Source organism: Artemia sp. Qi Xiang Cuo, unplaced genomic scaffold, assembly GCF_049724085.1.
Source record: "Artemia sp. Qi Xiang Cuo unplaced genomic scaffold, ASM4972408v1 HiC_scaffold_3099, whole genome shotgun sequence".
In the NCBI taxonomy this organism is placed as follows: domain Eukaryota; kingdom Metazoa; phylum Arthropoda; class Branchiopoda; order Anostraca; family Artemiidae; genus Artemia; species Artemia sp. Qi Xiang Cuo.
This window is the reverse complement of record NW_028300494.1, coordinates 1-6,048: the sequence shown is the minus strand read 5'-3', so window position 1 is coordinate 6,048 and position 6,048 is coordinate 1.

Genomic DNA, 6,048 nt, shown 5'->3' with positions numbered 1-6,048 from the left:
TGTTTTTCTAGAAATCAAACATTGCATGGTAGTGCTGGCGTTGCTGAATACAGATAACCTATTCTCGTGTTGTGTCTTTATTGAGTTCCAAAGGTCCCGATATCAAGCCTCCTGTTGAGACAGTACCAAATGTTAAATATGAAGAGTTAAAAAAATATGCTCCAAAAAATGTTTTAAATAAAATTAAAAGGCGTATTAAAATCTAAAGTGAGCCAAAAAAAAACAACGAAAACAAATATTAAAACAAACGTTAAAATTTGAAAGAACATATATTAAAGTGAATTTTCGAGCCTTTAACGCACTAAAGAGGAGTCTGATCTTAGGTATTTACATTGTTTTCTGCATTTTTTAGGTTTTACTTGATTTATTTGATTAATTACTTTTTATGTGTGGTTTTGAGTATTCATTCGAGCTTACTTTTTTGTTTTAATTTTCACTTATTGCATTAATTTAATTTTGCTTGTCTTTGGTTTTAATTTTAATCCTAACCTGCCTTGAAAAAAAATTCTCTCCAAAAGTTTCATTTTTATTGACTCGTAGTTTTATCCTGTATCAACTGCAAAATTGTTGTTAAAATTTTTTCAATCTTAACACTTTAAGAACACAATTTTCAAGTCTAGTTCAAATTTTAACCCAAGTTCAAATATACAGCTGAAATATTTATTGAGCCGTAATTAAGTACAATAGCATTTAAATAGTCGTTTTACTTGAGAATTGGAGACAGATGGGGAGGGCATTATACATCTCCTCCAAGGTGTCAGTCTGACAAAATCCTAAGAATCACTTCCAAAACATCTTGAAGTTTTAAAAAATATCCTGATTTAGGGTTTAAATATCCCTTGGGTAATTTCACATGGTTTTCCTTGCACAAAAGGTTATGACCCATTGTGTACGGCTTTGAACATAAAAGTTTATTATTCTACCTTGTTATCGGAACAATATCTAATATTCTCTAAAAAATGGTAACATGCTATCGTTGCCTCAGAAAAGAGGCATTTGTCACATTTGTATTGTCTTTCTTATTTCGTCATTTTCTTCTTCCATTTTTTCTGGAAGGGGCAATTGTTGAAATTTTGGAATGGAGTCATTTCAATACAAATTCAAAGTTCTAATTCCCTAATCAAGGGTCTAACGTGATTTTAGGGCAATCAGATCCCCTTCCGTTTCCCCTTTTGCCACACGTTTCCAGCCCCACTGTTGGGCCAGAGACCTCTATTATTAATCAGATAAACAATAGGGGTTCATTAGTTCTTTGAAAATTCCCTCTAAGCTAATTCTTGCCTTTTTCTATTGATAATTTTTTACATCTGTAAAATTTGCCAACGACTATTATTCCCTCTGCTTGCTAGACGGGTGTTTTAAACACTAATATTATAGTGATAGGGAGGTAGACTGGCCTGTGTTGCCACTACGAATTTCCAAAACCTATGAAAAAAATGCCCCAAACCCAATGGCGCTCCTGCTACATTTAGTCCGGGCTTTCAAACAGTTCGTGGTAACGAACTGTAAGTAAGGATTGACGCGGCTCACTGGCAACTGAAACTCTCAAAAACAAAATTTTGATATCAATAGATATATAAAAGGAACTTGCTTATTATACTTACTATAAAAATTTATATACTTCAAGTTTAGCATTAGGCTACCCATCAAAATTACGAGTCTCAGAAAATTTACCTGTTTTTTGAAAAGGGGGGGGGGTTAAAAGCTCTAAAAGTAAAAATCTTAATGAAAATCACACCACCAAATCAACGGCATCAGAGAACCCTACTGTAGAGGTTTCAAGATCCTTTCTAAAAAAAAAAAAAAAAAAATAGAATTTCGTATTATTTCGCAAAAGGAAGATTACGGATGCGTGGTTATTAGTTTTTTTTTTCAGGGATGATCGAATTTCCAGGGAAAATTTTAACTAAGGGTATCTGATGGAATTCTTATTCGAAATTTTTTATTTGTCTTACTTTTTTTTTACCCACTATTTTATTTCCGAATTATCGGGAATAAAATAAAACGGAATTATATGGGGAAATTTTCAGCAGGTTTGGATTTCTCGGGAAACATTTCCACGGGAAGAGGATTTTCGGAAAGATCAGAAAAATGTATAGAAATTAAAAATCTTTTTCAATGAAAGTATGCCAAGGAGAATTTTTCAGACTGAATCCTATGCAGAAGATTTTACGAGAGGGTGGGAATTTTCAGAGAGAATGGAATTGCCTGGAGTGAATCATAAGAGGTGGTATTTTACCTGGGAGTAGTTTTTCACAGATGATTTTTCATGGGAGGGTAGAGAATTTTTTACGGAGGATGAGCCAAATTTATCGGTAAATGATCAAAAATGATGAAAAATGAAAAATGATCAAAAATTAAATAAACATAAAATAAGTTTTTCAAACAAAAGCGAAGGAGCAACAGTAAAACTAAAAAAACAGAAATGATTCCATATATAAAGGAGCTGCCCTCCTCCTTAATACCTTGCTCTTTACGCTAAATTTTGATTGTTTGTCCTATTTTTTTTAAGAACGACTCCTGAAACACAAGGGCCGTTTAATTAAAATAGAAAGCCTTTTTCAGAGTGCTAAAAACTTTAACATAATGATCAAAGTTTTTAAGGAGGGGGTAACCCTTTCATTTGTCTAATAGTTTCTATTCGTTTTGAGTCTGACTGTTGCTTCTTATTTTCAGTTGAATAAAACTTGCTGTTTTTATTTAATCATTAACAGAATTTAGAATATGGGCCAATGAAGACCAGTCATTTTTGACCAACCCATCAACATACAACTGCTCTTCATTGTTCAGAAATCTGGCACCAGAATCTTTCAATGAAGATTCTCTGAACTTTTGGTACTCTGAAGTAGCAATACTAGGGCGTCATTTGTTACTAGAGTGGGTGCGATAAGGTCCGAACAGTGCATTAATGGAACATCCAATTTGCTGGACTGCAAAATGGAACATCCACTTTGCTGGACTGTATGGAAGAAGTGATGAAAGTGATACAAAAATATCAACCCTCTTTGCTCATTTACTCTGCGATGAAAAAAAAGTAACTTAAAAGTACATACCATCATCGTTTGAACTTTGTGACTCACAGTTGATCCGTAGTAAACATAACAAAGTTTAAACAGTCGCAGGTATTATTTAGTTACTATCAGTTACTAAATAAAAAGGTAAATGCTCCCTTTCCCAAAATAAAATCCTATATGCAAACAATGGGCAAATTCCTTGCTCTACTGGCTGTGTGGGTACATCATCCCCAGAGGCATAGCATTTGGACCTTTGTTGAATGTTGAACAAAATTTCTATCTCCAAATTTTATTCGGATATGTTTGAGGAGAGGGGAGTAAAAACGAGACATAGCTGGAGGCTGGGTTGCCCTCCAATCTCTTGTGACTTATAATAAAGACACTAAAACTTTCAATTTCTAACCGAATGAGCCCCTTCCAAAGTTTCTATGCCAATTTCATTCATATAAATTGGTTCAGTGAAAATTTGATTAAATAAACGAATATTACATAGGCCTACAGTCTACTCCACTCATTACTTAGGCAGAACAATTTCGCCACCAGGACTATGGAAAATCTCATCATAAGTGTGACCAAAAATCAGCCCCTACGTTTCTACCTCCCGTCCTCATCCAAGATGGGGTAAAGATGCAAAACACCAACAAAAATATAAACCAGAGAAAGTGAAATCTACAGAATTTAACTTTTAGTAGAACATTAGGTCATATAAGGACCCTTTCTGGCCTATCGGAACTTTTTGGAAAAAGAAATTAAAATCATCAGAAAGAATCATCTGAGGTATCATGTTTTTTTTGTCAAAGCTAGTAACTTAAACCAAATTTCGGCAAGTGATACCAATTAGGTTTTTGTTTGTGTGTGTGTGTCATTTGCTATGAACAGAATGTCGTGAATACTTTGAGTCAGGCTAAGTGTAACGTAAATAAATTTCCTTAAGGTGTTTTTCATACCCCAGAAGCCTTTCATTGGTATCCTCAAGGTGCAATGTATTCCTGGATTCCTCCGTATATGCCAGTTGCTTCACACAACAATTTTTGCATATCCTTTTTGTGCAAAATAGCTGAAATGTCTCAGTAGTATAAATCATGAGTCAATATAACCCCTCCTTTATCCCAGGATACCTAAAGTTCATAAATTAATCAGTGTAGACACACATATTTTGGTAAAAAAAAGGCATATGTTTGGTCTCAGCTCTCTGATTGGGTTGGAACTCTTCAATATTGTTATCATATCGGCGTTTGTTTAATATTGTATTTGTGCGCAAAAGGGATGGGGAAGAAATTGAAAGGTATATAATCATATGCACAAAATCATCCTTTACTTATTTTTAACAGACAAGTAAAGGGCAATTCCGAGGCTAAAACCAACAAAACCAAATAACGATTATAACATAACACAAAATAAATTACAGTAAATGAGCAAACGAAACCAAAAACGGAGAAAAATAAATATGTACTCTGGCAAAACAAATACTCAAACAAAAGGAAAATAAATTATCATAAAACCTGAAACAGACCGCATTGAATTTCACATTTGGTTAAAACCTCTTTTGGACGGGAATTGTCAAACAAGTTTGATTTAGGGGCTTTTCCTCAACTAAACACTACCGATCACAACATGGATTGATTCAAAAATTTGTAATTAATGTTCTAAATATTTGTTTACCGTGTTAAGCTATTAGTTATTACCATGGTATTAGTAATAGTAACTAGGGCTTCATTTTGAAACACAATTTATTAAATTGTAGTTGAAAGAAAAAATAGTGAGGAAATCGTTATACCATAAAAAAAGCTGAAGTAAAAAGTGACTCGAAAAATCTTTATTGGCTTCCAGAAATCCAAAAAAATTCATGGTTGGAGTTAATGAGCCCCCCTCCCCTGCAGTTGTCATCCTAGCTTATTTGTTTTTAAATAAAAAAAATAGTTTGGTTTATGTCTCCTTTTGAATAAAATACAATTTCTACAAAATTCTAATTCCTTAACATTCACAAATTTTCTATTTATTGCTCTTTGAAAGTAAATGTCAGTTCATATTATACCCCCCCCCCCCAATGTCTGGAAGTGGTGTCAATTCACAACAATACAAGGTGGCAAAAAATGTACTTTTTGATGTGTAGGGGGAAACATTTACCGTATTGCAGAATTTTTAATGAAACTACAAAAATACTTTCTTCCATTGAAAACATATCCCTCCCCCTCCCCGAAAAAAAAAATTCTGACAGGGCAAACAATCTGGAAGGACAATCCCCTCTCCAATTTATGTCATTGATGCCTGGATATACCCTTTTTTACAATTAACTAATTTTGACAGTTTCCACTGTATTTTTCTAATTAATTCATTTGTCACTAACAGCCAGTGGTGTAGAAAGGGGGGGTAAAGGAGGCAGCTATCCCCTGGTAAAGCTTCTGAGGGGCACCAAAATAAAGTTTTTCTTTTTATTTCTTTGATGTTACTTATATTTTGGTAGGCCTAATGATGGTGAGCGAGGGGGCACAAAACGAACCCAAGCATTATGTCATGGGAGTAGTAAACAGTTAAACTGGTAAAGATTCAGAAAATAAAAGAACAAAGTCGAGAAAATTAATGCAGCCAATAATTTTATTAGTATAGTGTTTGAAGCCAAGAGGTCACAAACTTTCTGTCACCCAAATAACAATGCATTGACCATCTTATAATCTAATGTTTAAAAATAACTTCTAACAATGTTTACCTATGTTTTGTAATTAATTAAAAAAAAAAATTCCAAAAAATAGGTTTTTAAAAAACAAGTAAAGGCCATTTTAAACTTAAGATCAGCAGATACAAATACCTGTTAAAATTCTAACTCAAACGACCAGAAATTACTATTAAAGAATAAATGAAATCCAAAACGAACATAAATTAAATAAAAAATCATAGGAAAAAACATACAATAAGTAATAATATAAATGAACAAATAGATCTTAAAGTGAGCAATGTTTAGATTGAATATGAAAATCAAGCTTAAAACGAAAAAAAAATATTTTGCTATTGAAGCATAAATGAAACTTAAAACGAA